Source organism: Sus scrofa, chromosome 2 (assembly GCF_054392235.1).
Source record: "Sus scrofa isolate SSC_HxYL_T2T_F1_AM1 chromosome 2, Sscrofa_HxYL_maternal_Yorkshire_Landrace_v2.0, whole genome shotgun sequence".
Lineage (NCBI taxonomy): Eukaryota > Metazoa > Chordata > Mammalia > Artiodactyla > Suidae > Sus > Sus scrofa.
Window position 1 is genome coordinate 49,843,402 of NC_139384.1, and position 15,919 is coordinate 49,859,320.

The 15,919-nt window shown below is 40.6% G+C and overlaps 1 protein-coding gene and 1 long non-coding RNA gene across 9 annotated transcripts in view; one reads left to right on the forward strand and one right to left on the reverse strand.

Moving 5' to 3' along the window:
• Window positions 1-507, reverse strand: part of TEAD1 (TEA domain transcription factor 1) — a 275,134-nt gene extending 274,627 nt beyond the window's left edge. For all 5 annotated transcript variants that reach the window (NM_001435256.1, NM_001435255.1, NM_001435257.1 and 2 more), the window contains 1 exon segment: window positions 92-507. The gene's annotated coding sequence lies outside the window, so the exon portion shown is untranslated.
• Window positions 508-793: 286 nt separating this feature from the next.
• LOC102164222 (uncharacterized) overlaps window positions 794-15,919 on the forward strand; it is a 99,706-nt gene continuing 84,580 nt past the window's right edge. For all 4 annotated transcript variants that reach the window (XR_014837275.1, XR_014837276.1, XR_001304559.3 and 1 more), the window contains exons 1-2: window positions 794-1,295; window positions 3,573-3,688. This is a non-coding gene — a long non-coding RNA (uncharacterized LOC102164222). The remainder of the gene's footprint in view (window positions 1,296-3,572; window positions 3,689-15,919) is intronic.

Genomic DNA, 15,919 nt, shown 5'->3' on the forward strand with positions numbered 1-15,919 from the left:
AAAAAGCGGCCCGAGCCGGACGCCGCCGTCCCCCCGCCCCGACGCCCGGCGCACCCCCCGCACCCAGCATCAGCCCCGCGCGCCAACTTACCTCGGCGAAGGGAGCCGCCGCAGCGCCCGGCGAGTCCGAGGCAAACTTCGGCGCTGCTTCCCTCGCTTTCAGCTCGGAGCCCGGCTCCCTCCCCGGCTCCCAGTCCCCGGGCTGGGCCACCCCACCCCTGTTAGCACTGCTCCTGCCCCGGGGCCGGCTGGGCGTACGGGGCTGCTGCCCGCGGCTCCGGGCAAAGGTGGACGGGGTGGGGGGGCTTCACTGCATGGCCTGTCCCCGGACGCGGCCGCCCCGGGCCCGGGCCCCGCCGCGCGGACTGGCCCGCAGGGTGGAAGCGAGTCTGCAAAGTGCTTGGTGGGCGCCCGCGGCGGGCGGCGGGGCCGCGGCGGCGGCTGCAGAGGCTCGGCTCGGCTCGGGCGGCGCGGCAAGGCGCGAGCGATGCTAAGAATGTTCGGAATGAGGACAGGAATGAAATGAACGCCAGGACCGAACTCGCTCCGGAGGGGTGGGGCCTCGGTGACGTCATGCGGCCTGCCGCCCGGGGCCGGGGGCGGGGCCTGCCGCCGCCGGTGACGTCATGGGGATTCGGGGCGGGCCCGGCTCCGCCGCCTAGCCGTTGGGGCGCGGGCTCCCCCCGGAGGAGCGGCGGGGCGGAGTCTCGCGCCCACGGGGGAGCCGGGCGCGCGCGGGAGCCGCCCTGCCCCCTCCGGGAGCGGGCTCCGGGCTTTGTCCCGAGCTGGGCGGGGCGGACTGGGGGAGGGCGCCTTGGCTGTGCCAGCGCTGCGCGGAAAACTGTGGAAACCTAGGTTCCCTCCGTGGGGCGGGCGATGAGGTCCGAGCTGCGCTCGAAGCTCCTGCAGTGCCTCAGTTTCCCTCCTCCGGGACGCGGAAGGTTGGGCTGCTGCCTACAGCGCTCCTGGTCTCGCGGAAGTCTGCAAGGGTGGGGAAGAGAAGTTTCTCTTCTGGAAATTTACGTTGTTCTCTAGCACGGTGGACGCCTTCCCGGGGCCGGATTCCCAGCCTGCAATTGCTTTCCCTCTTTTTCACTTTATAAAAGTTCAGGGCTCTCGCTCAAGTCGAAGTCAGCCCTACTGTTGAGAAGGGAAACCTTTAGCATAGCGGGGGGGAAAAGATAATTGCTGGGTTTGTAATAATCCTGCCCCGCTAACACGGTCTCCTCCAAGTCGCTCAAGAAATCAAGTTGACTAATCCCTGCGAATTGTGCTTTTCGAAAGCAATGAGTCAGGTAAAAATCCCTAACTCTTTAATGCTGCATCCTGCACCTTCACGTCACTTTTTTTTCTTTTTCTTTTTTTTTTTTTTTCTTTTTGCTTTGTGGGTAAACTTCGCTTACACCTAGACTAACTTTAACTGTATCTTTGGAGGTAGTGACAGTAAAGTGACATAGTAGACACTGTGGGTAAATCAGAAAGCAACTAGGTTTGGAGTAATTGTAACTGGCAGTTTCACTTAGATCCAAGTAGCAAAGCGATCCCTGTGCTGTTAACCCCTTTCCTTGGGGCATTTTGCTCTCCTTTCCAGTTGGGACCCCAGGATCAATAATGCCGCCTTTTTTCAGCCTCCTGTTTTGTGTGACCCAGGAATCCCCTAAATATGAAGGAAATGGAATGTGATGGCACGTTTTCTACAAAGAATAGCTTTAACTAATGCATTTTAATTGAAATTTGTGTTGAAAAAATTGAATATTCACATGCAGTTGTAAAAAAAATGATGCAGAGAAATCTTTTGTTCACTTTGCCTATTTCTCACCAATGGTAATGTCCTAACTATAATATCACAGTCGGGATATTGACATTGATACAATCCACCACATCTTATTCAAATTTCCCAAGTGTTATTTGTACTCATTTGTGTGCACCTGTATTTCGTTTTATACAATTTCCTCACCTGTATAGGTATCCACCACCACAGTCAGTACTGATGTGTTTTAACTAATTTCCGATAATAAGGTGATACAATGAGACTTACAATAATGATGAGCTCCCTTAACTCTGGTTTTTGGAAATTTGTTAGGAAAACACCAAATTTGGTATTAAAACTGTACTAGGCATATCTCTCCTAAATATGTCAGCTAGGATCTGACGGCAGTGTCAGGCAGTAGGGTTTCTAAACTACTGTTTATTAGCCCAGTACACCTGTGTGCCTTTCAAATACTAGCTCTCATCTCACAGCCACCTGGCAATGCAAGGTCTCCCAATCCTTACTGAATTAAGGAAAAATTCTTTGGCCTGGGATTCAGCTCTTCATGACATACTTCCTGACCGGAAGTTTCTCCAGTTTCACCCATCTACATGCATTTTTTTGAGACTCATATCAAAAACCTTTTCTTCCATAAAGACTGCTTGCATAGATTTCCTCCCTAGGACCTGCAAAACTCCTTGCTCCAAACACTTGTATCATATTAGTTTCCAGCTTGGGGTGGAGGGGATGCCCCATATCTGAGCCTCTAGAAAGTGGACTGGGTATCATTTAGCTAAGTGTACACTGCCCAGGACCTACACATAAATAGCAGTCACTTTCATGGTCTCTCCACCCTAACTTCCACATGTTCTCATTATTTTTAGCCACTCATTGATCAGTGCAGAGGAGCTAAGGATTTAGGGCCCAGGAGCTCTTCATCCCCAGTATCTGAAGGCAGGAAAAGTAGTTGCCACCTGCTAAAATGATGGCAACTACCATGTTCTACACTAATACTTAACCCTTGGTATTTTGCATTTGCCATCTCAGTTTATCCTCATGGCACCCAGACAAGGCAGCAATTTAGCGATTATTAGCTAAGTTTATACAGGGGAGGAAATGGGGTAGAGGGAGGTTATACGACTTGATTACAGTCCCACTATCAGCAAAGTATAGAGCCAGAGCCTGAATACCTTCTGACTTCAGCCCATGTTCATAACTCCTCTACTGCTCGCAAAACTGAAATGGTATATGTCAAAACAATAGAATAATGTTCTGAGTACTTCCTATGTATTACCTCATTTAATCCCTGTAGTCACCCTATGAGGTAGGTGTTTTTATTTATTCTCTTTTTATAAATGAGCAAACTGGGAGACAAAGAGGTGAAATAATGTACAGCTAGAAAGTACAAAGTGAGGATTCAAACTTAGGCAGTCCAGCTCTTAACCTTCCACTCAACAGCTCAAAGGCAGTAGAATACTGAACACAAAGGATCAACCACCTGCAGAGAATGACCCACCCTAAAATGTAACAATTATATATATCACCTATGATAAAAGAATTTGTTACCTTTAGGTTTTACCTTTGAAGAATCTAACTGGTAAGGTATGAGAGAAACAGGGATCCACTTAGTGGTAACAATTCTGCTGAGGCAGAAACTCTGAGTAGCCTGAAAATAAAAAGGAAAGTCACTGAATTAGAATTTACCCTAAGCAAGCACCCGGCTCGGGAAGATATTGCTATGGAAGAAAAATAAAAATGTATGATTAATGGTAATGATACAATTTGTCTCATTTCTAATGACATTGACCCGCTATTCTTATAGGAGTATAAATTTGTACAACTTTGTTGGAGAAGTTTGGTATCAGCTATTAGAGTTGAAGTTATACATACTCTACGAGCCAGAAGTTCCCCTTAGGAATACAGCCAAGAGAAACTCAGGTACGTGTGCACCAGGACACATGTATAAGAATGTTCTTTGGGCATTTTTGTAATAACCTCAAACAAGAAACAACCCAAATGCCCACTAATAGTAGAAAGGATAAATGAATCGTGATATAATCATACAATGGAATACTATACAGGGTTGAAATGAATGAAGTTCAGCTATATGCAACAACATGGATAAATGCTAAAAATGTAATATTGAGTGAGGTGTGAAATGAAAGAATCCATGCAGTACAATTGTGTTTACATAAAGTTCAAAAATACGCAAAATTTAACAGCATTGATTAGAGGTATAAAATTATGTAACAGAACTAGAAGTGGGGTTCTAGATAGAAGAACATGAAGTAATTACCAATAAATCTGGGGTAGCAGTTATCACTGATGATATGATGTTGGGACAAAGAGAAATCATGGGAAAGGAGGCTTCTGGAGTACAGCAATGTTATATTATTGTCTGGTTATGTGGATATTTGTTACAATGATTTATTAAGCTATGTATTTATTTTAAGCACTTTTTCTACTTATCTGTTGCATTTCATAATTTGGTTCAAGTTTTATTGAGAAATAATTGACATGCATCCCTGTGTAAGTTTAAGGCACACAGCATGATGATTTGACTTATATAAATAGGTTCAGCTAACATCCATCTTCTCCTATAGATAGAATAAACAGAAAAGAAAGAAGGAAGCAATTTTTTCCTTGTGATAACTCCTAGGATTTGCTCTTTTAGTGTTCTTTCCTTTATAACATACAGTAGTGTTAGCTATACTACATTCCTAATGTTATGTTACATTCCTAATATTTATCTCATTACTTAAAGTTTGTACCTTTTGATCACTTTCCTCTCATTTCCTACAATTTTGGTAGCCACAATTCTGATCTCTCTTTCTATGGCTATTGAGTTCATTTGTTTGTTTAAGATTCCACATATAAGTGAGATCACATAGTATTTGTCTTTCTCTGTGTGACATATTTCACTTAGCATAATTCACATTGTAACAAATGGTAGAATTTCCACTTTTATGGCTGCATGATAGTCCTCTGTGTGTGTATATCACAACCTCTTTATCTGTTCATCCACTGATGGACTCTTAGTTTGCTTCCATGTCTTGGCTATTATAAATAATGCTGTTGTGAACATGGGGGTGCAGATAACGTTTCAAGTTAGTGTTTTTGATTCCTTGAGATGTATTGCCAGAAGTGGAATTGCTGGATCATATGGTAGTTCTATGTTTAATTTTTTGATGATCCTCCATACCATTTTCTATAGTGTTTATATTAATTTACAATCCCACCAACAGTGCACAGGTTTCCCTATTCTCCACAGCCATGACAGTATTTGTTTTCTCTTATCTTTTTGATTGTGCACATTCTGACAGACATGAAGTGAGATCTCATTGTGGCTTTAATTTGCAGTTCCCTAAGACTAATGACATTGAGGATCTTTTCGTGTACCTGTGGTCTCCAGCGAAGGGTCTGTTCAGGTCCTTTGCTCATTTGGTTAATTGGGTTATTTGGGTTGTTGCTATTGAGTTATGAGTTTTTTGTGTATTTTAAATATCCACTCCTTAGACATATGGTTTGCAAATATTTTTTCCCATTCTATATTTTATCTTTTCACTTTATTGATGGTTTCTCTTGCTGTGAAGAAACTTCTTAGTTTGATGTAGTTCCAGCTGTTTATTTTTAATTTTGCTGCATGTATTTTAGGTGTCATACCCAAAAAATCAATACCAAGACCCATGTGAAGGACCTCTCTTCCTATGTTTTCTTCTAGGAGTTTCATGGTTTCAGGTCTTAAATTTAAGTCATTAACCCATTTTAAGTTACTTTAAATGGGTGGTATATGGGTTCATTTTTATTACTTTACCTGTGAATATCTAATTATCCCAACAACACTGAAAGGTGTCTTTTCTGTACTGAGTATTCTTGGCTCCCTTATCAAATATTGGTGATCATATATGCTTGATTGTATTTCTGAGCTCTAGGTTCTCTTCTATTGGTTTATTTGTCTGTTTTTATGCCAATACTGTATCGTTTTCAAGCCCATAGCTGCACAGTATAGCTTGATACCTCCTGCGTTGTTCTTCTCTATCAGGATTTCTTTGGCCGATTTGAAGTCTTATGGTTTCATATAAATTTTAGGTATTTTTTTTTCTTTCTATTTTTGTTAAAAAAAATGTGCCATTGGCATCTCGGTAGCGGTTGCATTGAGTTTATAGATGGCTTTTGGTGGTATTATTAACATTTTAACAATGATAATTCTTCCAATTGATGTACATGGGATACCTTTCCATTTATTTGTATCTTCTTTGCTTTCTTTGCTCAAGGTGTTATAGTTTTCAGAGTAAAGATCTTTCACTCTCTTACCTAAATTTATTTGTAAATATTTTATTTACAAATGCTATTGTAAATGGAATCAATTTGTTTCCTTTTCAGAAAATTCATTAATAGTGTATAGAAACACTACTGATTATTGTATGCTAATTTTATATCCCGCTACTTTACTGAATTTGTTACATAGATCTAACAGTTTTTCGATTGAGCCTTTAGGATTATCTATATATAAAATCATGTCATTTGCAAATAGAGACAATTTTACTTCTTCGGTTCCAATTCTAATACCATTTATTTTTTTCTTGCCTGATTGCTCTAGCTAGGACTTCTACCAATATACTGAATAGGAGCGATGAGAGTGGGCACTCTTGTGTCTTCTTTCTGATCTTGGAGAAAAATCTTTCAATCTTTAACCTTTGAAAATGATGTTACCCATGGGTTTGTCATATATGGCCTTTATTATGTTAAGATATATTCTTTCTATGCTTAATGTATTAGGGGTATTTATCATGAATGGATGTTGAAATTTGTCAAATGCTTTTCCTGAATATATTGAGATGATCATATAATTCCTTTATTCTATGAATGTGATGTATCACATTGATTTGCCCATGTTGAGCCATCATTGCATCCCAGGGTTAAATCCCATTCATCATGGTATATGGTGCTGCTGAATTCAGTTTCTGCAATTTTATAGAAAAATTTTGTATCAGTGTTCACCAGGGATATTGGCCTATAGTTTTCTAGTAGTGTCCTTTTCTAGCTTTGGTATCATGATAATAATGGCTAGTAAAATTGAGTTTGGGAGTGCTTCCTACTATTTGACTTTTTTTCATTTTATAAAGTTTTTTTTTTTTTTTTGTCTTTTGTCTTTTTTTGTTGTTGTTGTTGTTATTGTTGCTATTTCTTGGGCCGCTCCCGCGGCATATGGAGGTTCCCAGGCTAGGGGTCGAATCAGAGCCATAGCCACCGGCCTACGCCAGAGCCACAGCAACGCGGGATCCGAGCCGCGTCTGCAACCTACACCACAGCTCACGGCAACGCCGGATCGTTAACCCACTGAGCAAGGGGCAGGGACCGAACCCGCAACCTCATGGTTCTTAGTCGGATTCGTTAACCACTGTGCCACGACGGGAACTCCCCATTTTATAAAGTTTTATTGAAGTATAGTCGATTTACAATGTTGTATTAATTTCTGCTACACCATAAAGTGATTCAATTATACTTATACACATATCCATTCTTTTTCAGATTTTTTTCCATATAGGTTATCAATATTGAGTAGAGTTACCTGTACTATACAGCAGGTCCCTATTCAACATCAATTCCTTATGTAATAGTGTGCATATGCCAGTCCCAAACCCCCAATCCACCCCTACCCCTTATCTTTCCCCCATAAGTCTATAAGTCTATTTCTGTTTTGTAAATAAGTTCATTTGTTTATTTTATTTTTTAAAGCCACACCTGTGGCATATGGATGTTCCCAGGCTGGGGATTGAGTTGGAGTTACAGCTGCTGTCCTACACCACAGCCACAGCAATACTGGGATCCAAGCCACACCTGCGACCTACACCACAGCTTGTGGCAATGCTGGATCCTCAACCCACTGAGTGCCAGACACTGAACCTGCATCCTTACAGATACTATGTCGTGTTCTTAATCTTCTGAACCATGACAGGAACTTCTGTATTTTTTTTTTTAGAGTCCACATAAAAAATGATATTATATAGTATTTGTCTTTCTCTGTTTGACTTACTTCACTTAGTATGATGATCTCTATGTCCATTCATGTTGCTGCAAACAGCATTATTTCCGTCTTTTTAATGGCTGAGTAATATTCCATAGCATATATATACCACATCGTCTTTATCCATCCCTCTGTCAATGGACATTTATGTTGTTTCTTGCCTTGGCTATAGTAAATAGTACTACAGTGAACATTGGGTGCATGTATTTTCGAATTATGGTTTTCTCCAGATAGATGTTCAGGAGTGGGTTTGCTGGATCATATGATAGTTCTATATTTAGTTTTTTGAGGAACTTCCATACTGTTCTTGATAGTGGTTGCACCAGCTTACATGCCCACCAACAGTGTAAGAGGGTGCCCTTTTCTCCACACCCTCTCCAGCATTTATTGTTTGTAGACTTTGGGATGATGGCCTTTCTGACCAAAGGGAGGTGATACCTCATTGTAGTTTTGATTTGCATTTCTCAAATAATTAGTAATGATGAGCATCTTTTCATCCATCTGTCTTCTTTGGAGAATGTCTGTTTAAATCTTCTGCCCATTTTTTGATTGGGTTGATTGTTTTTTTAATATTGAGCTACATAAGTTGTTTGTATATTTTGAAGATCAATCCTTTATTGGTCACTTTGCAAATATTTTCTCCCATTCCATGGGTTGTATTTTTATTTTGTTTATGGTTTCCCTTGCTGTGCAAAAGATTTTAAGTTTAATTAGATATGATTTGTTTATTTTTCTTTTTATTTTCATTACTCTAACGTGGATCAAAAAATATATTGCTGCAATTTATGTCAGAGCATGTTCTGACTATGTTTTCCTCTAAGAGTTTTGTACATTTAGATCTGTAAGCCATTTTGAGTTTATTTTTGTGCATGGTGTTAAAGAATGTTCAAATTTCATTCTTTTATTTGGAGCTGTGCAGTTTTCCCAGCACCACTTATTGAAGAGACTCTTTTCTTCATTGTATATTCTTGCCTTCTTTATCACAGAGTAGTTGACCATAGGTCTGTGGGTTTATTTCTGGACTTTCTATCTGGTTCTGTTGATCTTTATTTCTGTTTTGGTGCCAGTACCATATTGTTTTGATGACTGTAGCTTTGTAGCATAGTCTGAATCCAGGAAGCCTGCTTCCTCCAGTTTCACTTTTCTATCTCAAGATGGTTTTGGCTCTCTTTGATTTTGTTGGAAGAGTTTGAGAACTGGTGTCATCTTTAAATGTTTGGTAAAAATTTACTACTGAAGCCATCTGTTCCTGGGCTTTTCATTATTTGGAGATTTTTGATTTCTGATTCAATCTCCTTTCTAGCAGTTGGTCTTCAGATTTTCTATTTCTTCCTGATTCAGTTTAAGTTAGTTATATATTTCTAAGAATCTTTACATTTTTTTTTAGGTTGTCTGGTTTGTTGGTATTTAGTTGTTTATAGTAGCTGTCTGTGATCCTTTGAATTTCTGTGGTATCAATTGTAATGTTTTCTTTTTCAGCTATAATTTTGTTGACTTGGGTCCTTTCTCTTTTTTCCTTGGTTAGTCTAGCTGAGGGTTTGTCAATTTTGTTTATCTACTCAAAGAACCAACTCTTAGTTTGGTTAATCATTTCTATTATTTTTCTGTTCTCTTTTTATTTCCAGTCTAATCTTTACTGTTTTCTTTCTTCTACTAAGTTTGGGCTCAGATTTGTTTCTCTTTTACTAGTTCCTTAAAGTAAAGAGTTAGGTTGTTTATTTGGGATCATTCTTGCTTTTTCATGTAAGTGTTTATTTCTATGAATTTCTTCTTAAAACTGCTTTTGCTGCATTTCACAAGTTCTGATGTGTTGATTTTCCATTTTTTTTCTCAAGAAACGTTTTTATTTCCCCTTTAATTTCTTCTTTGATCCACTTGTTCTGGAGAGTATTTAATTTCTGATGGTTATGAATTGTCCAGTTTTTCTTCTGTTACTGATTTTTTTTTTTTATTTTCCCACTGTACAGCAAGGGGATCAAGTTATCCTTACATGTATACACTACAATTACATTTTTCCCCCCACCCTTTGTTCTGTTGCAACATGATTATCTAGACATAGTTCTCAATGCTATTCAGCAGGATCTTGTAAATCTATTCTAAGTTGTGTCTGATAAGCCCAAGCTCCCAATCCCTCCCACTCCCTCCCCCTCCCATCTGGCAGCCACAAGTCTCTTCTCCAAGTCCATGATTCTTTTCTGAGGAGATGTTCATTTGTGCTGGATATTAGATTCCAGTTATAAGTGATATCATATGGTATTTGTCTTTGTCTTTCTGGCTCATTTCACTCAGGATGAGATTCTCTAGTTCCATCCATGTTGCTGTAAATGGCATTATGTCATCCTTTTTTATGGCTGAGTAGTATTCCATTGTGTATATATACCACCTCTTCCGAATCCAATCATCTGTCGATGGACATTTGGGTTGTTTCCATGTCTTGGCTATTGTGAATAGTGCTGCAATGAACATGCGGGTGCATGTGTCTCTTTTAAGTAGAGTTTTGTCCGGATAGATGCCCAAGAGTGGGATTGCAGGGTCATATGGAAGTTCTATGTACAGATTTCTAAGGTATCTCCAAACTGTTCTCCATAGTGGCTGTACCAGTTTACATTCCCACCAACAGTGCAGGAGGGTTCCCTTTTCTCCACAGCCCCTCCAGCACTTGTTATTTGTGGACTTATTAATGATGGCCATTCTGACTGGTGTGAGGTGGTATCTCATGGTAGTTTTGATTTTCATTTCTCTTATAATCAGTGATGTTGAGCATTTTTTCATGTGTTTGCTGGCCATCTGTATATCTTCTTTGGAGAAATATCTATTCAGGTCTTTTGCCCATTTTTCCATTGCTTGATTGGCTTTTTTGCTGTTAGATTGTATAAGTTGTTTATATATTCTAGAGATTAAGCCCTTGTCGGTTGCATCATTTGAAACTATTTTCTCCCATTCTGTAAGTTTTCTTTTTGTTTTCTTTTGGGTTTCCTTTGCTGTGCAAAAGCTTGTCAGTTTGATGAGGTCCCATGGGTTTATTTTTGCTCTAATTTCTATTGCTTTCGGAGACTGACCTGAGAAAATATTCGTGATGCTGATGTCAGAGAGTGTTTTGCCTATGTTTTCTTCTAGGAGTTTGATGGTGTCCTGTCATATATTTAAGTCTTTCAGCCATTTGGAGTTGATTTTTGTGCATGGTGTGAGGGTGTGTTCTCGTTTCATTGCTTTGCATGCAGCTGTCCAGGTTTCCCAGCAATGCTTGCTGAATAGACTTTCTTTTTCCCATTTTATGTTCTTGCCTCCCTTGTCAAAGATTAATTGACCATAGGTGTCAGGGTTAATTTCCGGATTCTCTATTCTGTTCCATTGGTCTGTCTGTCTGTTTTGATACCAGTACCACACTGTTTTGATGACTGTGGCTTTGTAGTATTTCTTGAAGTCTGGGAGAGTGATGCCTCCTGCTTGGTTTTTGTTTCTCAGGATTGCTTTGGCGATTCTGGGTCTTTTGTTGTTCCATATAAATGTTTGGATTGTTTGTTCTAGTTCTGTGAAAAATGTCATGGGTAATTTGATAGGGATTGCATTGAATCTGTAGATTGCTTTGAGTAGTGTTACTGATTTCTAGTTTCATGAGATTATGGTCAGAGAAAATACGTGGTATGATTCAGTCTTCTTAAATCAGCTAAGACTTGTTTTATGGCCTACCATATGATCTACCCTAGAAAATGTTCCAAATGCACTTGAGAAGAAAATATTCTGCTATTGTTTTATAGGATATTCTGTACATACCTGTTACGTCTGTTTGGTTCAAATAGTTTCCTTATGTATTCTCTGGATGATCTATCCATTGTTGAGAGTGGGGTATTAAAGTCCCCAACTATTATTGTATTACTGTTTATTTCTCCTTTTAGTTCTGTTAGTTTTTGCTTTATATATTTAGTGGTTGTATAAATAATTTCAATTGTTATATCTTCCTCATGTATTGCCTCCCTACCCCCTTTTTATTGGCCACACACAGCATGCGAAAGTTCTTGGACCAGTGATTGAACCCACACCACAGTGTAACCAGAACCCCAGCAGTGACAATACCACAACACCAGATCCTTAATCCTCTGAGCCATCAAGGGAACACCCCCTTTATCATTATTTAATGACTTTCTTTGTATCTTTTCACTATTTTTAGTTTTAAGCCAATTTTGACTGATATAAGTATAGCTATCCCTGCTTTCTTTAGTTACCATTTACTTGAAATGTCTTTTTCTACCCCTTCATTCTTGGTTTATGTGTATCTTTAAGGCTAAAGTGAGTCTCTTACAGGCAGCATATTGTTGGATCATGGTTTGTTTTTTATTGATTTATCCATTCTAAATCTTTTAAAAAATTAATCTATGTATATGTAAAGTATTTACTGATAAGGGCTTATTATTACCATTTTTTAAATTGTTTTCTGGATGTTTTATAGATCTGTTGTTCCTGGTTTTTTTAAGCTGGTGTGGGTTTTTCGGGGTTTTGATGTCTTTTGGTATCAGGATGCTTTAATTTCTTTATCATGTGCTTTTGTGTAATTACTAGAAGATTTTCCCTTGTAGATACCATGAGGCTTATATAAAATATCTTTTTTTTTTGGCTGTGCCTGTGGCATGTGGAAATTCCCAGGCAAGGATAGAACCCACACCACAGCAGTGACCCAAGCTGCCATAGTGACAGCACTGGATCCTTAACCCACTGCACCATAAGGGAGCTCCAAAATAATCTTAAACTTATTACACTGTATTTTAAACTGATACCAACCTAGCTTCAATAGAATTTATAAACTTTTGCACATTTTAGGTTTTTGCTGTTTCAGTTTACATATTTTCGATATTATGTAACTAATAACAAATTATTGTAATTATGGCATATAAAAAATTATAGTTGATTTACAATGTTGTGCTAATTTCTACTGTACAGCAAATTGACATATATATATATATTCATTTTTTAAAATATTATTTTCCATCATGTTCTATCCTAGGCAGTTCAAACCTTGCTGTTTATCCATTCTAAATATAATAATTTGCATCTACTAACCCCAAACTTCTAGTCCATGTCACTCCCTCCCTCCTTCCCCTTGGCAGCCACAAGTCTATTCTCTATTCTCTGTTTTATAGACAGGTTCATTTGTGCCGTATTTTAGATTCCACATATAAACAATATCATTAGCATTTTTCCTTTTCTTTCTGACTTACTTCACTTAGTATGATAATCTCTAGTTGCATCCATGTTGCTGTGAATGGCATTATTTTTTTTCCTTTTTATGGCTGAGTAGTCATGGCTATTTTTATTACTTTAAAAAATTTTTAACTGGAGTTGTAAGTGAATTATGCACTGCTATTACCATTTTGCAGAATCTAACTGTGACTATATATTTACCATTACCAGTGAGTTTTACACTACTTTTTTTAATGTTTTTATAATATTAGTTATCATTATTTTAGTTCTACTCAAAGAACTCTTTAACATTTCCCATAAGGCGGGTCTGGTGGTAATGAACTTTCTCAGCTTTTGTCTGTTTCGGAAAGTCTGTATCCCTCCTTTGTTCCTGAAGCAACTTTTTGTTTGTTTGTTTTTTGTTTTTTTGCCTTTTCTGGGTCCACTCCCTTGGCACATGGAGGTTCCCAGGCTAGGGGACTAATCGGAGCTTAGCCACTGGCCTATGCCAGAGCCACAGCAACGCGGGATCCGAGCTGTGTCTGCAACCTACACCACAGCTCACGGCAACGCTGGATCCTTAACCCACTGAGCAAGGCCAGGGATCGAACCCGCAACCTCATGGTTCCTAGTTGGATTCATTAACCACTGTGCCACAACAGGAACTCCTTTACCTGATTTTCATAATCCTTGATTCTTTATGTTGGCATTTGCACATTTGAGAAATAGGGTTTCTCTTCCAGATTTTACAGGTTTTCTTTGGGGGAAACAGTTGTTCACCAGTCAGTTTAGTTGGGTTTCTGGGTGTGTCTGCTGGTAATGTCCTTCAGCAGGTGGGGCCTGGAATTATGGTTTATTTTAGGGCAAGGCAACTGTTTAAGCTGTGAGGACATGGGTGGAGAGCATGTCCCACTGGCTGAGAACAGTTGGATAGGACTGCTGGCATTGTTCCCTACCCACATGAGGCTCTAGGATGGGGTCCATGGTTGCCTCCCCATGGTTCTCTGATCGGGACTGGGTGCTATATTCAGTAGTAGATCGGACTATGAATTAGCATCCCTGCCCTGGCAGGGCAGTGAGACAGGACCCCTGCTTGTACATTTGCTATTTGGGGACCTGAATCAGGACAGACTATGCGCTGGATTCCCTGGCCAAGTGGGGCCACCAGTTTTACTCTGCAAAAGGGAAAAGCCAGAGGCTGTGCTCTCTGTTCACGTACCACTGTTGAATGGGCACATTTCCCATATATTCTGGTTAGGTTCCTGGTCAGACAGGCTGACAGCTGTGTTCTGCGATGAGCAGAACTACAAATTAGATTTCCTGCCCAGGCACAGTGGGAGAAACAGTTCTAAAGCTGGTAAAATTCTATGTTTGTTCTCTTAACTCAAGCTGATCCGCACCCCAAGTTCCTTGACTGAATAAGGCCACTGGCTATGTTCTGCAAACTGTCAAGTCTGCCCATCAGCCTCTCTGTTTAAGTAGGGCTGTGCTAGTTTCCAGGAGTTTCGTATAGCCCTTCTGGTCAGATAAGGCTGAAAGGCACTCTCCACAGTGGGTGGAGTTATGTAATAGCTTCCTTCCCTTGACAAGAGGGAGAGAGACTGCTCTAGGTAATTTTCAACTTCCCTCTCTTCGGGGAAGGGCTGGGAGGTACCAGCATCCTTGGCTGTCAGTTAATTCTCTTGCTTGTGTGTAGCATGGAACATTCCATGTTCCCTACTGGCTTTGCTCTGGGAGCAATAACCTCTGCCTGCCCACCTCTTGGCTTGAGCACTGCTGGGCCACTTTGCTTTCAAGAGTTGTTGCCAGCCATTCTGGTCAGATGGGGCCAGAAGACACTCCTCTACAGCAGTGGGGCCAGGGGTAGGACTGTGATTCAGCTGCTTACCTGGGCATACCAGGGTCTAGGGCCAGCAAAACTCCTTGTTTGAAGACTATATCAGACAGATCTGCACTACGCCGAGTTCCCTAGTGAGAGGGTGCCACCCATGTCAGTTCTGCAGATGATCAAAGCTCTAGTTGGGATTACTATCTGGGCACTGCACAGTATAAACTCAATCTACCCAGATCCATTTGCTGGTTGTTGCAAGCCCCTCCCCTCTTCTCTTCACAGTCAGATGTCCTGTAGTTCTAGGGAATGAGAGAACAGGGGTTCCCACAGAGCAACCCACAATGCTGGGGGATCATGGTTGCTCTCTCTGGATTTCTCTTTTCCCAATGAGAAAACCAGAGGCTCAGGGGAGACCTTTGTTCATGGTGCTGGTGCTGGTCTGGAGGAGGAGGTGTGCAGTGCAGCTAAGATGTAGCTGTTTCTCCTACCTTCTAATGACATCTACTGTGTTGCAGGAGGTGCTTTAGCCTTACCCCTGTGTTCTGGGATTCTCTCAGTTGTGTCTTGTTTTGGAAAAGTTGTTAGTTGTTCCTCTCATGATAGAGAGCAAGTCACAAACAACCTGTGTCACCATCTTGGTGACCATATTTCACAGTATCTAAACATTAACAATGAAAGTTAGAGGAGTTCTTATTGTGGTACAGTGGAAAGGAACCTGACTAGCATCCAGAAGGACCTGGGTTCGATCCCTGGCCTCGCTCAGTGGGTTAAGGATCTGGCATTGTGGTGAGCTGTGGTGAGGCTCGGATCTGGCATTGCTGTGGCTGTGGCATAGGCCGACAGCTGCAGCTCCAGTTGGACCCCTAGCCTGGGGATTTCCATATGCTGCAGGTGTGTCCCTAAAAAGAAAAAAAAAGAAAGAAAGAAAGAAAAAAGTTAGAGTCCTGTCAATATTCAAATACCTCCCTTGTGTCCAAGGCTTGGCTTTGTTCTGAATCCTATCCCTTCTCACATTCCCATAATCCTTTCAGAATACTTAATTCCCTGTCTTTCAGACTTTCAGCTTCCCTCTATCCTTTCCATCAGCATTTAAATGTACACTAAGCTCCCTCCCATCTTAAAAACAACAGACAAT